The 21,436-nt window shown below is 42.4% G+C and overlaps 1 protein-coding gene across 1 annotated transcript in view; it reads left to right on the top strand.

The window, feature by feature from the left end:
* The window catches only part of LOC126481231 (uncharacterized), a 527,312-nt gene that overhangs the window by 209,560 nt on the left and 296,316 nt on the right, over positions 1–21,436 (top strand). The window lies entirely within an intron of this gene.

A 21,436-nucleotide genomic window follows, 5' to 3' on the forward strand; every position in this document is an offset into this window, starting at 1 on the left:
GAAAATATGTATCCTGAAACATGTCCTGAATTAATGCCCTATTCTACAGAAAGTTTTATTCCCAAGAAATTATTTACAACGCTGTTGTTGTTGTTGTGGTCTTCAGTCCTGAGACTGATTTGATGCAGCTCTCCATGCTACTCTATCTTGTGCAAGCTTCTTCATCTCCCAGTACCTACTGCAGCCTACATCCTTCTCAATCTGCTTAGTGTATTCATCTCTTGGTCTCCCTCTACGATTTTTACCCTCCACGCTGCCCTCCAATACTAAATTGGTGATCCCTCGATGTCTCAGAACATGTCCTACCAACCGATCCCTTCTTCTAGTCAAGTTGTGCCACAAACTCCTCTTCTCCCCAATTCTGTTCAATACCTCCTCATTAGTTGTGTGATCTACCCATCTAATCTTCAGCATTCTTCTGTAGCACCACATTTCGAAAGCTTCTATTCTCTTCCTGTCCAAACTATTTATCGTCCATGTTTCACTTCCATACATGGCTACACTCTATACAAATACTTTCAGAAACGACTTCCTGACACTTAAATCTACACTCGATGTTAACAAATTTTTCTTCTTCAGAAACACTTTCCTTGCCATTGCCAGTCTACATTTTATATCCTCTCTACGCTGTCTGACCGTAATTTTAAAAGCAAAGGATCGTGTTGGAGGGCGGTTACAACTTACTTTGGGCAATGAAAGAACAGTGGGCATATCTGAACATCTGAATAATTTCTATGAACGTATTTACTTGTAATAAGTTCATAACTTGATTTCAGGTACGTGTAGGTAACCCACCTTGTAGGCAAGTTGCGTGCAGTGAGTGTGTGTGGTTCAATCTGCTAACAAATCTTTACTGTATAGAAATCTGCAATCTAAAGACACAGTATTCAAGTTGAACAGAAGGTGATGTACCATCAGCTCTGCCGGCCGCTGTGGCCCAGCGGTTCTAGGCGCTTCAGTCCGGAACCGCGCTGCTGCTACGGCCGCAGGTTCGAATCCTGCCTCGAGCATGGATGTGTGTGATGTCCTTAGGTTAGTTAGGTTTAAGTAGTTCTAAGTTCTAGGGGACTGATGACCTCAGATGTTAAGTCTCATAGTGCTGAGAGCCATTTGAACCATCAGCTCTCTCTGAATGTCCAAATGGCGACTTATCTTCCGACCTAAATAGCACGCGAAGAAATGGCAGCAGCGTTACACTGATTGCAGTTTCGAGACACATATGTACTGATTATAGTAGTGGCTCACTACGACTGGTAATCCTACTGGAGACAGACAGTCTGTGAAGTTATATATGCAGGTTGCAAAGTGCAGACAATACAGTGAAAATGACAGAACCGTTAAACATGAATTTAACCGTTGTACGGGTTTATGAGTAAACCTCATAAACTTTGACTTGAGTTGTTTCATCCAAAACATAGTACTCGCTCACTAAAGCATGCAGCCGTCTGTGCGTGATACAAGTGGTGTATTGGATCACCACAAAACAAAAACTTTGAAGAAACTACAGGGAACCTGCTAACAGACTAGAGTGTGATGAACTCAACAGCCCTAGCATGCAGATGGACTAATAGAAACAAGATTCTGTACAAGGTGCCTCGATAACTCACCACCTCAGCAAACAGTGAACGCTGAGTTCGAACATCGATAGGTGCACAGTAAAGGTATGGAAATATCGCAGATAATGTTACATAAGACAAGCTGCGTGATGCCAACTAGAGTCTCGCCATTCACTCGTAACATGTCATCTGAGAATGACCAACAGAAACAGACTTCAAAGCAACTTGATACACTATTCATCCGTGGCAGCGCTGATGTACCCAGAAAGCGCCGACAGGAAGACGCAGACTAGACTCACTAGATGGCCTTTGTGCCGTTTAAACGGCCCATTCACAGCGAAACACGCGACGCGCTCGCTTCCCATTGGCTATCCCAGCAGCTCGGTAAAATGTTTCGTTTGAGATATTCGAAGTTCGTCAAAGGCTGTGACACTTTCAGTGATCGATTGCAGCATGGCTGCAATTTAGAATACGTGGAATGGAGAACAGTTCTGAAAGTACTCATCGTGACAGGCTACATCTAACATAATTAAAGTGAAACAAAAAAAAAAAAAAATGTGGCAGGCTGCTGTATTTCTCCAAGTAACATTATTTATGTAAGTACGTGGTCATTCAGCAACTAGTGCCTCCAATTTATTTTCATGACGATTACCAACAGATAGAGAAAGCGCAATAATACATTTACATGTAGCCCGATTTCAGCCCCATGCTGTCATTTTTCCACTTGGTCACCACCATTCGTTATGGTTCAAATGGCTCTGAGCACTATGGGACTTAACTTCTGTGGTCATCAGTCCCCTAGAACTTAGAACTACTTAAACGTAACTAACCTAAGGACATCACACACATCCATGCCCGAGGCAGGATTCGAACCTGCAACCGTAGCAGTCGCGCCCATTCGTTATGGATTGTTGCCAACAATGAACAGGAGCCCCCATGCCACGCCCATAAAAGCCTTATGTAACGATGTTAGCTACTGTTTATTAGCGTTGGGCAACACGATTCTTCTTCCGATTCGACTCGTACGATTCAATCTCACATTGCGAATTGATTCCTACGATTCTTTCACGATTCATTCTAGTCTATGATGGCACGATTCTTACGGAATGCAAAAAGTTCTACATCTTACTCACAGATGGTAGGACATGTCCGAAATTGTCAATGGGGCTAGAATCGAATTGTGTCATGATAAGATAGGCCAGAAATAGTTTATTTATGAGTAAACATGCACATGACGTTACAAGTGTGAGTCGCGATTTATACGTGTAATGCCTTAATTGATGAAAGGTCATGTTTGATTTGATTGCATCTATTGTTTTATTTCAGTATGCCAGGAAAGAGGAAGTCTATTTGTGCGAAAGGTGGTGCAAAATAACGTGGTATGCCAGTTTGGTTGTGTGGCTTGAACGTATCAAACTACAGACGTCTGTTTTATAGAAACAAAATCTAGCAGTGAGGCAGACGTGGTTTGGCTCACAGCTTGGTTTTCACGAGTAATATTACGGCCCACGAACTTCGTTTGTTCGTTCCGAGCTTCCTTTGTTCACACGCATCCTTCACTTGACTGCCATCTGGCGGTCGTAATCGTTCGGCACGACTCGGCATGATTCGGAAGTTGCCTTCGAAGCAAAGTGTACTAAGAATCGATGAATCGTTGGAACTTGGAATCGTCACGACTCGGAAACACGCAATCGTTCTTATGATTCTTTTGAACGACGATTCGTCCGTATCACGATTCGATTCTTACGATTCTTTATTTAGAGTCGTTCAAATGAACGACTCATTCACGAATCGCCACAACTCTACTGTTTATAGCATCGACGATAGCATCTGAATCTGTAAAACGTTGGCAACGCAGTCACTCTTTGATCGGTCCAAGAAGACGGAAGTCTGAATGTACTAAATGGTTAATGTGGTAGAGCGGACCAACCAAAATTCACAGAGTTCCATGGTCTCAAAAGTGTTGTGGGGCTAGGCGCTGTCGTATCGCAAGCGGAAATTTGTATTCTTCTCTGACTTTACTCTGGAAATTCGGTCTTCAGCTTAGTCAGCGACATATTGTAGCGATATGAATTGATAGTTGGTTTAGGATCTTAGACATCCAAATGAATCGCATACCGCCTGTCTCAGAGATTTTGCGCGTCACCTGTCTGCAGATGGCCATGTCTTGAACTGATTGTTTGGTGGAGATTTCATACTGAAGTTATTCCTCTCTCAGCATTCTATGAGGTAGTGAAAGTTTACAGAGAGGTGATGTAATGCAATTAATTTAATTAAATGACATATATGTAAAGATGCAGGCCGGCCGCGGTGGTCTCACGGTTCTAGGCGCACAGTCCGGAACCGTGCGACTGCTGCGGTCGCAGGTTCGAATCCTGCCTCGGGCATGGATGTGTGTGATGTCCTTAGGTTAGTTAGGTTTAAGTAGTTCTAAGTTCTAGGGGACTGATGACCACAGCAGTTGAGTCCCATAGCGCTCAGAGCCATTTGAACCATTTTGTAAAGATGCAGACAACAATCGCCACGGTAGGACAACACTTCGTTTGGCGGTGGTGAGTGATTCTGTTATCGTACAGGCTTCGTGCTTATACATACGTTCAGTACAGAGTACTGTACGCGAATACTAACCTTTTTCCTACGACTATCTATTAAAAACAGTACAGCGGGACCTGTGTCTGCTATCTAAGGTCGACAACGTCATTAATTGGAGACCAATAACTGACTCATTCTCAGCCTAGTTTGCAAAAAAAAAAAGTACTGCAAGATGATTTAAATGACTGGTGACGTACTGAGGGCCACTTTTTTTTTTTTTGTTCAAAGACAAATTAATGACTAAACGCGATAAGTTCAAAAATGGCTCTGAGCACTATGGGACTTCACTTCTGAGGTCATAAGTCCCCTAGAACTTAGAACTACTTAAACCTAACTAATCTAAGGACATCACACACATCCATGCCCGAGGCAGGATTCGAACCTGCGATCGTAGCGGTCTCGCGGTTCCAGACTGTAGCGCCTAGAACCGCTTGGACACTCCGGCCGGCGAACACGATAAATGTTCGGTCATTAAGTCACCAAAAATTCATTTTCGACCTCGCTGTTCCAGACGTTGAATGTTCTGAAAATAGTGAATGAATACATATGCATATCAAAATTCCCGAGGGAAGGAACGTGTTCTGTACATATAACAGAAACTATGTCATACTCAAGTTTAATCTTATTTAAGGCCAGGGGAAAAAAATACGTACACAAGCAGACACAGGATAATTCAGCTCTGCAAAACAGAAGACGGAAGACAAAACAAAAGAATTATCATTACATGTTCTTGTAATACGAATACCGTATATCTCTGAGTATCTGGAAAGTTTTTATCTGACATACAGATCGGTAGTGTCTTTCAAAAAACTGGAAATCTGTGGTAAGGTCTTATGGGAACAAACTGGTGAGGTCATCGGTCCCTAAGCTTACAGACTACTTAATCTAACTTAAACTAACTTACGTTAAGGACAACACACACACCCATGCCCGCGGGAGGACGTGGGTTGTCTTTCACAGAATATCTGCGTTTTAGAGCTTCGATTTAAATGAAATTTGTGCGTATTTAATAGAAGAAGGAAAGATGCACATATAAACTACAGCTGAACTCTCTCCTTAATATCAGTAAGGAAAACGTGTGTATTTTATAAACAAAGATCTCAACAAGTCGCCACTCCATGGGCAGTCTTCTGGATTCTAGCTCGTAGTGTTGACACTACGTCTCACATCCAACGTTGATGGTTGTTAACAGTTCGCCTCTGAAGACTTTTAGTACGTAATTTTAATCCTCGTGCAAACCACTAAGATAGAATAATGTACTGAAGATTATTCTTGAGCGTCCAGGTAGAGGCACAAGTAGAGAATCTGTCTCGTACTAATGTGTGTGTAGAAATATGTTCTAGATAGAGATTTTGTATCGACGCTACACAGTATCCAGAAAGGCTGGGGGCGTTGAAAGTGCCTTCTAAGGAGGGAGACATCAGGATGACAATGGAGTGTCGTCACGTCAGTGCTGTCGAACAAGAAATATGAACTCAAATTACGCGCCACCAGTCGTTGCAGTGTGTTCCTGATCGACTGACATGATTTATTTACATTGCACCAGGTCGAGATTCTTTATTGCAACTAATACTGAATTCAAGATACATAGGGAAAAATACGGCGCATTGTGTGTAATGTTTTCGGGAATTACATTACAATATTTAACGTCTTTGACATTCGTAGGTTGAACTTAGTTGTGTGATAGTAAGGAACTGTGATCACAGATTTAAGAATAATTTACAATGCAACGTTTTCTTTAATGTGGAAAAATAATTACGAGAAGAGAAAGCTATTTATTCTTAGGAAGTTAGAAATATTCGGAGGGAATTGAAACTTTTAGATTTTGTGCAGGGAAGTGATTACTTACTCGAAGTTTAGTCACAGTCTAACATAAACTACAGCGACAACATGGCGCGGCACTCACTGCTGTGGAAGCTCTTATCGTCTGACGGTTGCAAATACACTAGCGCTTCTAGCGGTGAGAACCCAGCCGTAAGATTAATGTTTCTTCTTAATTATATTTCTGCTTAACGAAAGAAATAGATATTATTTTTTGCGTCCCAAGTATCAGTAAATTATCAAGAGACACGAATGATGGTGAAGTAAATGTAACAAAAAGAATAATCTCAACATTTCAGTGACAGACAACAATTTATTCATGAAAAAATGCTTTCGAATGTCTATATAGTGGCTGAAAGGAAGTGAATGCAAGCATGTTATTTCATGCACGAGAAGCATCCATTTCTGTTGTTATCGCTTCCTATTGGGATAGGCACTTTTCTTACGCATAACAATTTTTCCATAGTTTAATGATGCACATTTTTACTCTTCACTCGACTTTCTAATACACGAATATTTTTGTAAATGTAGTTACTTTTTCTCGAAAAAAAAAGAAAAAAGGAAAAGATTATGGTGTAGATTCTTACCATTTGTGGCTCAGAGCAAGCAACAATTGCAGAATTGGTTCCTTCTGTGTTAGAAAGCAGTATTATTGTCATATATATATGGTTTTCTCTTCAGCTACAGCTGTAGCAGCTTATTTGGTACATTAATAATGTAGTACGAGTTTCCTAGGTTCCATATTCATTTATTTGGCACTAAGTGTAGCGAACAAATCTTCGCATTGGTAGGTAGACATTTCCGCAAGAGCTCAGGTCTACTGCTGCATACTAGCCATGTTTTATTTTTAAGGAAAGTAACACTCTTCAGTAAATATCTATACATTATATGAGACTCATAAGTAAAGTGTCCTCTAATGTACTGTTTCATACCTCCCACGGTAAAGTAAAGAAAGACAAATGTGGTGTTTTTTTTTTTGCTACTGACAATTTTTTATTGCATTATAGCTCTCTTTTGTAAACATTATGTTACAGATAAAACTTAACGAGTCTATTCGCACTATTCCGAAATCGCGTTCAATAGTGTAGCATAACGTCCGCTTGGAGCGTTTCTGTCGTAGTGTATAAGGAAATCGTGCCGTGACTGAATGTGTTAGAGATTGGTTTAGTATTGAATCGTTTTATTTCAGTGTAGGAAAAATGATTATTACGGAGGGAAAGAAAATATTTGTCCTTCGTAAATGGTAGAACCTCTGAGAAAGACTGTGTTTTAGATTTTGCGAGAAGGGAAGAACTTTAATTAAAACATAGTCAGATCATTAAATATTTAGGGCCATCAATCTAATAAACGGTTGCGCGCGGGTCTGGGGAATTAATCTTGGTCTCCTGTTGACGGTAATCTCACTTCTGTTGGAAACAGATACTCTTTGAGCGTCCAGGGTCGCGAGTGCATGTGCAAGCGAAAAGTTGTAGCCGGCCGCGGTGACCGAACGGTTCTAGGCGCTTCGATCCGGATCACGCGCTGCTACGGTCGCAGGTTCGAATCCTCGGGCATGGATGTGTGTGATGTCCTTAGGTTAGTTAGGTTTACGTAGTTCTAAGTTCTAGGGGACTGATGATCTCAGATGTTAAGTCTCATAGTGCTCAGAGTCATTTCTAAAGTATCACAAATAACTGTGACCATTAAGGAAATGATGGTTACATCGTGATGAACCTGGCATATAAAGCTACAAGTAAGAAAAAATTATTTTTTTACCGAAAATTTTCTGCAAAGTTGTTGTCTACCCACACATCATCGAAACTGTTTGCTACGGTTCCAACAGCATAGGGACTGGGAAAGCGAGGGGTGAGGTCGCGCGCTGTTCTCGGATGAGAGCAGTTCCAGTCTGAGTAGCTGTTCTGGACATACTCTCATATGCCGAGAGGTGGGAACACGTAATGAGCCCACAAACATAGTCGAACATGGTAATTTTGGTAGTCCAAATATTATGGTATGGGAGGCATAATGTTGCATGGGCGCACTGACCTCCAAATCTTTGAACACGGCACACTCACCGATCGACGTTATTGCGACGCTGTACTCCTTCCCCACATGAGTCTTCAGGAGTGGGTGACAGTGCGCGACTGCGCCGAACAGCGTGGGTGGAGCACTTGGAACGAGAGGATACTCGGCGAATGGATTGTCCCCCCTGCTTCCGCGGCTTACATCCCATCGAACCCACGTGGGGTGGATTTGGGCGACGTAATGCATCACATCCTCAAGGGCCAACGACCATCCACCAGGTGTGAAACGCGCTGGCGGAGGATTGGAAAGCCCTACCAAAATAACTCGTTACCAAACTTGTGACCAGCGTGGGAGCACGTTGCAGTGTGCATTGCTGTCTGTGGTGGTCATACTCTTCATGCTCTCTATTACGAACCGGGCCCGCCTTTTGTAATGTCTATAGTTCAATTCTTTTATCTTGGCGGCTCGCGCATGACCGCCCAGACGCGGGAGATTGCTGCGTTGCCAGTTGCACACAACGCACGCGTCAAGAGAAGCAGCGCCGTAGTATAGCACAGTTCGCAAGCTTACGTTTAGGGGGGAGCGCGCAGTTCATGAAGTAAAGGCTTCAAGGCCGCATTAACCCTTTCGCTGCTACAAAGGCGTGCTCGCTGCATTCCGCACTGTGCCCGATTTTGTCACTGCACTGCTCGCCTGTGCAGACACATGGTGTTTCGACTGCTTTGACACTCTTATCATTCGATTCCACAAAAAGTATTTGACCCAGAAATTTGATTTTTACACATCTTCTTGGCTGATAACTGCCCCCCATAAATGACTTAATTTTGTTTCGATGTTCAATGCAGTAATTATGCAGCATTAAATATAGTAAACCATTGCACGAAATTTTGAAGAGTTTGCAGAGGTAAAAGTCCATAGAGTATACTTTCCATATGGTCGATTTTAGTTGCCACAATGTTGAGAATGAAATGTGGACAAGTGCTTTAAAATAAAGCCAAAAGCGCACAGTGTAAATAAAACTTTTATTACAGTCGCGAAAGACGGAATATTTCTCAATATTACATACAACACCTATGTGGTACTTAAATTAAATGAGATATTGTTATACAGTAAATTTTATATGAAATTTAGGTATCTTGTCCACATTTCATTCTCAACATTGTGGCAACTAAAATCGACCATACGGAAAGTATACGCTATGGACTTTTACCTCAGCAAACTCTCCAAAAATTTCGTGCAATGGTTAACAACATTTAATGCTGCACAATAACTGCGTTGAACATCGGAACAAAATTTAGTCATTTATGGGGGGAAGGTATCAGTCAAGAAGATGTGTAAAAATCAAATTTTTGGGCCAAATAGTGTTTGTGAAATCGTATGATAAGTGTGTCAAAGCAGTGGGAACACCATGTGTCTGCACAGGCGAGCAGTGCAGTAATGACAAAATCGCGCACAGTGCAGAATGTCTGCAGCAGTGAAAGGATTAATGAAGCGACAAAGCACTAGAAATTTCAAAAATCTGCATTCAAACGAATAAAATTCGTGAGGTAAGACACTTCGATATTGTTTTTAAATAAAGAAAGTATTATGCACTACACAAGGTTTTTACTCATAACCTTTCGCTCTGTGGCCCAACACCTTAACCGTTACACTAATGCAGCTCGTCTCGCCATGGAAGTCCATGAGGAGTATAACATGTCACGCAAAATACTGACAAACACTATTGGTACGACTATGAATTACTCATGCTTCGTCGAAGTACAATAGGAAATAAACAATTACCGCTGTTCTTTATTTCGAAAAAGCGGTTCGTGAGATTGATACAAACACCTTTCCTTGCTATCGCCTGAATTAGGAGTCTTATTGCTTGTTTGGTTTAATTAATTAATAGAATATGAAGCAATTGATATAAAGAATGCTTTTTCCAAACTTTCTGTAAAAGAAAGTCTGCTATCAAGACATTGCTTTTGTTCTATTACTTTATTTATGACTGAATGTTTCTAAAACTGGAGACACTCGTCCGAGCTCTGCAGTGCAGTCGAGATCTGGCAACGTCGTTCTCTGTTCATTGGGTGACTGTGTTTTGTGACGTCAGATGCGCAGAACGAACCTAAACTCGGCCGCCAACATAAATGACGCGCACTTTAGGTGGGCATTATAAATCGCGGCGATTCCAGTGCAATTATTGTCTTTGAACAAAATTGCCATTTCTTTTCGTCTCATAACGTATTTCTTTCCGTCGCCTTCTGTACTACACTGTATCAGTTCTCTCTATGTGTGGTCTAAGCTGCATCGGACTGTGTTAGTTGGCAGTGACGCGAAAGTTAAAAGCTACTTTCCTTACGTTTTGTACACATGTGTATAAGCGCTTCACACGGAACCGCACTAAAATCCCGCTCAGTGACACCGCCGCCAGCAGTTGGGTGTGCCTCAGGTAACTCAACAAAGCGCTTGTGGAACACCAGGTAATACACTTAGTTATTCTTTGTTTAGATGATTAAGGAGACAATACCCGTTTCATTGTCACAATATATTCATGTCCTATTGTAATATGTTGTCCTATTGCTGACCGCGTCATCCACTGAGCACCGCTTATTGCAAAGCGGATACAGTAGCAACTGCCCGTAATCAGCTGAAAGTATTATGTTTCGGCAAAAATCATAGATCGTCTTCATGTCACGCACCAAGCTGAAACTGAAAATGCTCCTGCCCAGGCTGTAGCACCTAAATGCTAACTCACGAAAACTTCTAACGAAACTCCAGATGAACATCAAGTAGATGATAATGAAGAACTAGAACCTTCACCAAATGCTGCCTCCATTAAGCCAAGATGGTGCCGAAGTAGCTCGGATTTTAAACCATAGCCTAAATACAAGGTCATTTGCGGAAAAACCATTAAGTCACAGTAGACAAAGTGCAAATGTTTTAATAAGCTCAGAGCCATTTGAACCACTTGAAATGTCGTGTGGCTAGAGCCTCCCGGCTGGTAGACCGGTCACCTAGTGCAAGTCTTTTTGAGTTGACGTCACTTCGGCCACTTTCATGCCGATGGTGATGGTGAACACCACACCAGTCCCTGAGCAGAGAAAATCTCCGACCCAGTCGGGAATCGAACCCGGATACCTTTACACTGCATTCATCCGTGCTGACCACTTTTTTTTTTTTTTTTTCATCTTGTTCGTTACTGTTCGTTACTGTTCGTTGTATTTGGTCGTAGCTGATGTCACATGACATCCGTTGAAGTTCGTTGTTGATCCTTTCACTCAGTTTTTTTTTTAGTACAGAGGCCAGCCAGTTCTTCGACAGAAATTGTACTGCCCACCACTCAACTATCGAGGCGGACATTAAAAACGATTAATCACTGATAGCACAACATACGCATGTGTTCTTTACTACACAACATAATCTGGCTCGCTCGTTCAGTCGACAGACAAGAGATACGTAGGATGCATTAGTTCCGGATTCACTCTCGTAGAAGAGTCGAAAATCAAACACGATTCTGCAACGAAGCACTTATCGATAGAGATGACAGTTATCGTTGAAGCAATCGATTTCAGTCGCATAATTTTTTTTTTCAACGCCAATTTAACCGGACGGTTAAATGGCTCTGAGCACTACGGGACTTAGCATCTGAGGTCATCAGTCCCCTAGAACTTAGAACTAATTAAACCTAACTAACCTAAGAACATCACAAACATCCATGCCGGAGGCAGGATTCGAACCTGCGACCGTAGCGGTCGCGCGGTTCCAGACTGAAGCGCCTAGAACCGCATGGGGACTGTTAAAACCGCTCAAAATAACCGGTTTCTGAAATAATCGATTTTCGTTTTTTTTTATTCGTATTGTTTCCTGTAAACAACGTAGAACTCGAACAAAGATTCAAAAATTTTGACGTCCTCAATTTCGAACCACACAGAATCGAAATATTAAATTAAATAGGCAAATAAAAGGATATTTAGTGTGTCCACCATTCACTGCTTTCCTCTAAAAGTGATAAGTGGTTGACTACTGCAAAAAGAACCACCACCATTCTCCTATTGTTTCTAATTTTTTGAAAGTCTCCTCAAACATAACGTTGTAATTGAGGATCGCACCATTATTTGCACATTGCGAATAGTCAGTAGTAAAGGTTGAGACACTGAGGTTGAAGAACTATTTTACGTGTTAATTTTTCTTTTTCCAAGGGCTACAAGCAGGTAAACGCATCTTATGTAAACACAGGCAGCAGATCACTTGTTTCCTTTTTTATTGTAAAATGTGAGTCAACTCTTAAATTTTAAAGGGGTCTGCACACGTTCAGTATATACTGACAATACTAATTTGTCAATCCTTCAGTATATTGAAGCGACCTCACACTATCAATAACAGTGACAGAAACTGTCAGTTGACAACGCGATTTTACAAGGTTAAGCTGTCGAACACTCAAAAGAAAGCGTGTGCTCCAATTATATCAGCTATAGCTAACAACCAACACAGAACAACGGAAAAGAGGAAATGGTTCCGAGTTTGGTTTAAAAAAGGAGCTATTGGACACATGTTCATTTACTGACTGAAATCAAAATCACGGACTCGAAAGATTTCATGAATTATTTTCCGACAAATTATTAGTGTTGATACGAGATTAACTACAGAAGCACAATATGTTAATTGCAGTCGACAAGAGTTTAGGAGCAATTTCGAAGTGTTTTGCGACAAAGAGTTATTCCAATACTGGAAGCTTAGTTCTGTAATATCAGCCAGCACAATTGGTAAAATTCTATGGAAACTTGTGAAGAAATTATATCTGCCTAGCAAGCAGCTGTTCAGGTAATTGTAAAATACTGTTTTACACTTTATGATTATTTGGAGAAACTGACATGCATTTCGCAGACCTCTTACTAGCCGTTGCGGATATCTGACGTATTTTTCGAAATGGGTGCAGTTTTGAAAAACTATCCGGCAGATGACGTCACATGATAAAAGGTGCATTATTGTCTCAGCAGTGATGTACCAATTTTTATGGCTTGTCCTTGTTGCTCGTTTCTCTGGGCATTGTTATTAAAATAACAATGATAGTTTTTCCCAATTTTAGGACGCGTGCCTCAGCCTGCAAAACCGAAATCCTCGAGGGAAAGCTTAATTGTCAGTCTGTCCATCTCTCTGTCTGTCAGACTGTTAAGAATTCTTTTTCTCTGGAACCGGTTGGCTTATCAAGATATACAAAAATTTTAAGCTTCTAAGTCAGTGAAACCAAAAGATACGGCCATTTATGTCATTACTGATACTCGCAGACTCACTCACCGAACCTGTAGCGTACTTTCCATTCACATCTACACCTACATGGATACTATACAAATCACACTTGAAGTGCCTGGCAGAGGGTTCATCCAACCATCTTCACAATAATTTTCCATTATTCCACTCTCGAACAGCGCGTCGAAAAAACGAACACCTATAACTTTCCGTGCGAGCGTTGATTTCCTTTATTTTATTGTGATGATCGTTTCTTCCTACGTAGGTTGCCCGCGTCAACAAAATATTTTCGCATTCGGAGAAGCAAGTTAGTGATTGAAATTTCATGAGAAGATCCCGCCGTAACGAGAAACGCCTTCGTTTTAATGGTGTCCACCTCGAATCCTGTATCATATCCGTGTCGCTCTCTGCCCTATTTCTCGAAAATACAAAACATGTTGCACTTGTTTGGACTTTCTCGACGTTCTCCGTTAATCTTATCTGTATAGGATCTTACACCGCACAGCTCTACTCCAGAAGAGGACGGAGAAGCGTAGTGTATGTAGTCCTTTAGTACATCTGCTGAATCTGGTAAGTGTTCTGCTAATAAATCACAGTCTTAGGTTCGTTGACCTGGAATCATGAAATCTGTGAAGAACCAAGGTTTCGCAGAACAAGTAACGGCCGGCCGTGGTGGTCGAGCGGTTCTGGGCGCTTCAGTCCGGAACCGCGCGACTGCTACAGTCGCAGGTTCGAATCCTGCCTCGGGCATGGATGTGTGTGATGTCCTTAGGTTAGTTAGGTTTAAGTAGTTCTAAGTTCTAGGAGACTGATGACCTCAGATGTTAAGTCCCGTAGTGCTCAGAGCCAACAAGTAACTTAACCGAGTGAGGTGGCGCAGTGGTTAGCACACTGGACTCGCATTCGGGAGGGCAAGTAAAGAATCTGGAACTTGTTAAATTGTAGTTAAATAACATAAAAATATTTTATTTGGCATTTGAGCATACATTGCAGTCACTATCCATCAAAACCAGACATGGAAATATAAAATGTAAGTTATCATATTTTAGTAAGTAAATAAATGTTCGAATAAATCTTTCCTCTCTACATATAGAAAGAGAACTCATCTGCTCGCATCTTTTTGTATGCCAAGACAAGTCTGAGGAACTACTGTAGAGATTTTAATATGGTCTTTGAATTCTCGGGACCAATATCTTGCCAGGATCGATATCGATAATATGGAAAAATCGTTGAGATTCTCAATTCTTAGGATGGCTTATCCATATATACGAGGGTAATCCCAAAAGTAAGGTCTCCTATTTTTTTATAAGTACATAGACCTGTTTATTTCTACAATGGTTTACATCAGTTTACAGCTTGAACATTTAGCTATTTTTCGATATAATCACCATTTCTGTCGATGCATTTTTGTAGACGCTGTGGCAGTTTTTGTATACCCATGTCATACCAGCTCGCCGCCATGCTTTTCAGAAAGTTATGAACCTCTTCTTTCACCTCGTCGTCGGAGAGGAATCGCTTTCCGGCCAAAAGTCCTCGTCACCCGTGACAATTGAGTCCGGAAAGTTGTCCTGTTCAGCTGCAATGCGGTGAAGAAATGCGCAGGAAGCATCAACTCGTTGTCGCATGTGGTCTTTAGTCAGCATGCGTGGCAACCATGTTGCCCACACCTTCCGGTAGTTCAATGTTTCCGTTAAAATTCTGTGAGCGGTGCTTCGGGAAACCCCAGGAACCAACTTGCAGAGATCATCCGGTGCGATCCGCCGATCTTCACGCATGCTTTGCCCAACCTTCAACACTGTCTCCTCAGAAATTGACGGTCTGCCGGTCCTTTGTTAGTCGTGAATTTCGGTCCGACCAGCTGCAAACTCTCTACACCACTTACGAACATGTTTGACTCCATGCACGTCTCACTATACACTTCCGTCAGTTGGCGATGGATTTCAATGGGCGCAGTGCCCTTTGCGTTCAGAAACCGAATAACTGCGCGCAATGCGCACTTGGCGGTAACATCCAACGGGAGCTCCATTTTCAACGGTTGCCAACCTAAGACTGAGCGCCTCAGCGTGGCGTGCGCATGTTTACACACAGCGCGTGAAGTACTCTTCATAACAGTGTGACCAACTGCCACACAGAGTTCTGTACTTACAAAAAAAAAAAAAAAATAGGAAACCTTACTTTTGGGATTACCTTCGTATATATATAATTTTTTTCAGGGTCTTTGTACGCCGTTATTAGTCAAAAAGAAGAATACCTGTTATAGCCGAGACCAAACAAATACCGAAAAGTACCAGTTATTCAGAACTAAAACACAAGTATCGGTTTCAGTCGGTCGGCTTTTCCCATCCCTACTTGTCGAGTGTGCACCTATCGCAGGTACCGGAACGAAATACTTGTAAACAAAGGAGAAAAAACCATGGCTTCCGAGTTGCCGCCGCTGAGGACGTTCCGCGAACCGGCTGCTCAGACGTAAACGGAGCGGCCGGCCTTCCGGTTCCTCTGTTACCACCCCTCCCCCTCCCCAACAGACTGGCCACTGTATCGAACGGCGGGCCGTCCGCTTGATCATCGTCAGAGCCAGCCGCGACAACCCTCCTAATCGGAGGAAGCAAATTTAGTCTGGCTGATTGGGCGCCGTGCAATCAAATCTCGGCGTCCCCCTTTTTTCCGTCCCCAGCACAAATACAGGAGGGTAACTGGATTCCAGTGTCCGCTCCAGCTACTGGACTGTCTGCTTTCTCCCTTTTTGAAAAAAAAATTAATTTCCCCTGTGTTTGCGTAGCCAGTTCGCCCATTCTGCGGTTTTATCGACTACCTGTCACCGCACATGGAGGCTTCCAGAACAGAGCGTCCCTCTCTCTACTCTGAACTCTGTTTTATTACATGTTCGTCTCATTCTACAATATATTCCCTCAACGCTTCCCCACTGCTCCTAACTTGTCCCAAACTCCGCCCGTCTAAGTATCTGCCACACGCTACGACCTCATCAATCTTTTCTGCATATAGGTAACTGGTATTTCTCCGTAGATTTTTATTCGCCTTTTTCTCCCTATATTGTCGAATGTTCAAATACTTTATGTCGAAAACGTTTTAGAGACAGCACCTGGATAGGATAACATTTTTCATGCTGTGGTTACCACGTCATTACGGCCTCAAGTCATTGAAAGGCTTCCTCCCTGGATGGTCCGTTTTCAACATAGTCGTTGTTGCTAGTTTCTTCCGTCTTGTCACAAGGATCTTGGTCGTCGACGACGCTGGCAATTACACCATCGTCTGTCAATACAGTCAGTAAAGTACCAGTAAACCCCCATTCCCGTTACTTTATCGCACGTATAAAACAACTCTGTTTTAAGAAAAGCTAGTATTTCACCCATCTCGATGTTTATGACGTCATATGTTCTGAACTAAGTGTCGTATATTGATATAATTTTGCAGATCCATTCAGTGGTATAGGTGTATACGGCCTGCGACATGTGTTGTGAATAGAATTAGTAGCAGAGAAGTAATAAAATAATATCTCATGCCTGACGCTGAAGATTTAGTGGATGAAATGCAAGAATTACTAAGCGATATTATTTTTCCCCTTTATTTTATGGAGGATATCAGCGTAAAAAAAGTTTTGTAAAGGTTTGAAATTATATATAAAGTTTGTTCTAATTGTAAGTGTTCTCAGTCTAAAATACTGAATGAATACAATATGGGTAATTCGTAGGTCGTGACTTATGGTGTCTCATGACACATACGCTGTTCCTAAAATAATAATTCTCTTACTGTGTTAAAACTTCAAAATGCGATTCTATTTTTTAATGAGTAGATAATGGCAGCATTTAAAATTTTTGAATTCGTTCAGTAATTATTTGAAATACTGAAAAACTTAAAGATCCTTTAGCCCTTTGAGTCCCAAAAATATGAAAAAATATAATTTTAAAATTTTTCCAAAATTAACCTTTATTGTCATAGCAAGCAACGAATACAAGAAGAAACTGGGAAAAAGTAAACAATCAATTGGTTTAATGAGGTGATTTCACTTTGGAATCATTAGGACAATTAGTTTTCAACCAAAGAAAATCCGCAGTTTTCCTAGATACAGTCCCATACCTCGAAACTTTCGTGAACTCATAATGCCGAAAACAAATTATAGTCGTAAATAACAAGCAAACATGGACCTAAAATTTAATGAATTTTGTATGACATCTAGGTACTGCACCACTCACAAAATCAGCAATACAAACTCATATTTACTTTATAATAACGTTAGAAGACCACATCAGTATGGTCTTTTTTTAAGAAAAGCGTGTCACATTCTCTTATAATCAAATGGCTCTGAGCTCTATGGGACTCAACTTCTCAGGTCATCAATCCCCTAGAACTTAGAACTACTTAAACCTAACTAACCTAAGGACATCACACACATCCATGCCCGAGGCAGGATTCGAACCTGCGACTGTAGCGGTCTTGCGGTTCCAGACTGTAGCGCCTAGAACCGCACGGCCACTCCGGCCGCTCTCTTATAATCATCTCCACGCCCACTTATGCCTTGAACACTATAATTGACTCCTACAATGCATTAAATTCACAGAAGTACACCAGGCTACCACTAGATGCCTCTGTCTTGCAACAACATTCGTGGTTTCATGCTAAAGGCATTGGTGCTTCAAAACAAAATTAATAGAAGGGTTCTTTCGGGCAGAAACCACTGGTACTCATAGGGTTAATGTGGTGTCACCGCCAGACACCACACTTGCTAGGTGGTAGCTTTAAATCGGCCGCGGTCCATTAGTACATGTCGGACCCGCGTGTCGCCACTTTCAGTGATAGCAGACCGAGCGCCACCACACGGCAGGTCTAGAGAGACTGACTAGTACTCGCCCCAGTTGTACGGACGACGTAGCTAGCGATGCACACTGACGAAGCCTTGCTCATTTGCAGAGCAGATAGTTAGAATAGCCTTCAGCTAAGTCAATGGCTACGACCTAGCAAGGCGCCAGTAGCCTTACATAGCTTGTATCTAAAGAGTCTCACTTGTCTCATCAAGAGCGATGTACCACAAGGATGGATTAAAGTTATGTATTCCAGAAGCTACGTACTTTTCTTTATAGCATTCATTACGTATCCTGTTACAGACCTATCTCTTGCCTGCGTGAGCTAAACGCGTGCCTTTCGGCTTCCTCTCATTGTGTCTAGGCTGTCTTGTCTAGACACAACAGTTAATCAGTCCAGCAACGTTCGTACACATTGTATCGCGCGTTCTTGTGTGTGTGTGTGTGTGTGTGTGTGTGTGTGATGGTTCATGTATTGGTATGTTGCTGGCTGTATAAGTACCTACTCGATGCCAAGTAGAAGAAATATAATAGAAACAAATAAAAGATGGTAAAATTTTCTGAGTTGTTCGGTCGCGTCATATTCAAGATTCTAAAATATTCGATCACTCTTTTGCGATGTTCGTCAGGATAGTATCAGTGTCCCTTGGTAACTGAACACAGTTGGAAAACAGTGTCGTATCCACTTATGAAGGACAGATTTCCCGTGCTTTTTCGGAGAATTGAAGTTACTGGCTACACATTAATATTTTGCTAACTCCCTCCCCCCCCCCCCCCCCCCCCTCTTTCGCCATCTGCTATCAGGATTTATACAGTGTCAACACACAACCAACGGCAGCCTGAAAGTAACTTGAACCATCCGAACAAGAGCGGGGAACAGCCTTCTATAGGTGGACGCGGCGCTACTTTTGGCAGTGTACTGTTCCCATAGACGCCGGAACGATGCCCATGATGATCCCAACAGAGAAGTAGAAATGAGTTGTTTAGAATGCTAGAGAGGAAATGTGGTGAAGCCGAACAACTCACTATATTTTACGATAAATGACAATGGCCACATAAACTTGCAGACTTAAGGGGCTGGTTAAAAAATGGTTCAAATGGCTCTAAGCACTATGGGACTTAACATCTGAGGTCATCAGTCCCCTAGACTTAGAACTACTTAAACCTAAGTAACCTAAGGACATCACACACATCCATGCCCAAGGCAGGATTCGAACCTGCGACCGTATCAGTCGCGCGGTTCCGGACTGAAGCGCCTAGAACCGCTCGGCCAAAGCGGCCGGCTAAGAGGTTGGTGTTACACCGCCAACCTACAACGGTTAAAACTTACCGCTTCTCGGTACTGCGGTAGGGACCCAACGGCAATATCGGATCTGAATCACGTCACAGTGCCGTGCACCAAATACACGGCCGCTAAAGCTGTCCTCTACAGGTAACTGATTGCCAGGGGCTACCCTCCCCACAGTTATAACTCTTTTACTTCATCGGTTTGATGTATATAAATACAACTTTCTCGTGGACTGTTTAAAAGACGCCGGTATCCAGCTTCAAATTGTACGTTGCTGTGGGTCTCGTTTTCACAGCCCGACTCGAAAACTGGGTGGTAATTTTTTTTTAATTTTGCATTAAGAAGTTATCTTTGTACTTGAAACTTTCATCTTTGTTCCATTATGTAATTTTCAATTCTGTTAACTTGGCACGACAGTGACTACTGCTGGCCGTAGCGTGGTCGTCATTTTGTGGTTAATGTTACATCAACAAATGAAGCGCGCGATTATGTTGAAATGGCACTGATGTAACTACTGCCAGCTGTGTGGTCATCGATGCCCAAAGCCAAAATAAAAAAAATACATTTAAGTAAGAGGCTGTGCGATTGCCTCGGAAGCACTCGTTGCTCCAGCCTCCTGAGCGTACAGTAATTCTGCTTGTACCTCCTTTAATTACGCGACTGCTAGTGGGTCACGGCTGGAGTCGTAGGCGTGACCGCGGTTTCATTACAGCAGGTGCGGAGACAACCGCGCTGCGAGATTGTCTAATTGTTACACCGCTGCGTGCCGCGTTGCAAGTTCTTCGTCACTACCGTCCCACTTTCTACACCCTTCTTCGCTCTGAGACTTATACAGGGCTATTACAAGTGATTGAAGCGATTTCATAAATTCACTGTAGCTCCATTCATTGACATATGGTCACGACACACTACAGATAAGTAGAAAAACTCATAAAGTTTTGTTCGGCTGAAGCCGCACTTCAGGTTTCTGCCGCCAGAGCGCTCGAGAGCGCAGTGAGACAAAATGGCGACAGGAGCCGAGAAAGCGTGTGTCGTGCTTTAAATGCCCTCATATCAGTCAGTCATAACAGTGCAACGACACTTCAGGACGAAGTTCAACAAAGATCCACCAACTGCTAACTCCATTCGGCGATGGTATGTGCAGTTTAAAGCTTCTGGATGCCTCTGTAAGGGGAAATCAACGGGTCGGCCTGCAGTGAGCGAAGAAACGGTTGAACGCGTGCGGGCAAGTTTCACGCGTAGCCCGCGGAAGTCGACGAATAAAGCAAGCAGGGAGCTAAACGTACCACAGCCGACGGTTTGGATAATCTTACAGAAAAGGCTAAAGCAGAAGCCTTATCGTTTACAACTGCTACAAGCCCTGACACCCGATGACAAAGTCAAACGCTTTGAATTTTCGGCGCGGTTGCAACAGCTCATGGAAGAGGATGCGTTCAGTGCGAAACTTGTTTTCAGTGATGAGCAACATTTTTTCTTAATGGTGAAGTGAACAGACACAATGTACGAATCTGGGCGGTAAAGAATCCTCACGCATTCATGCAGCAAATTCGCAATTCACCAAAAGTTAACGTGTTTTGTGCAATCTCACGGTTTAAAGTTTACGGCCCCTTTTTCTTCTGCGAAAAAAACGTTACAGGACACGTGTATCTGGACATGCTGGAAAATTGGCTCATGCCACAACTGGAGACCGACAGCGCCGACTTCATCTTTCAACAGGATGGTGCTCCACCGCACTTCCATCATGATGTTCGGCATTTCTTAAACAGGAGATTGGAAAACCGATGGATCGGTCGTGGTGGAGATCATGATCAGCAATTCATGTCATGGCCTCCACGCTCTCCCGACTTAACCCCATGCGATTTCTTTCTGTGGGGTTATGTGAATGATTCAGTGTTTAAACCTCCTCTAGCAAGAAACGTGCCAGAACTGCGAGCTCGCATCAACGATGCTTTCGAACTCATTGATGGGGACATGCTGCGCCGAATGTGGGAGGAACTTGATTATCGGCTTGATGTCTGCCGAATCACTAAAGGGGCACATATCGAACATTTGTGAATGCCTAAAAAAACTTTTTGAGTTTTTGTATGTGTGTGCAAAGCATTGTGAAAATATCTCAAATAATAAAG

The sequence above is a fragment of the Schistocerca serialis genome, chromosome 5 (assembly GCF_023864345.2).
Source record: "Schistocerca serialis cubense isolate TAMUIC-IGC-003099 chromosome 5, iqSchSeri2.2, whole genome shotgun sequence".
Classification (NCBI taxonomy): Eukaryota; Metazoa; Arthropoda; class Insecta; order Orthoptera; family Acrididae; genus Schistocerca; species Schistocerca serialis.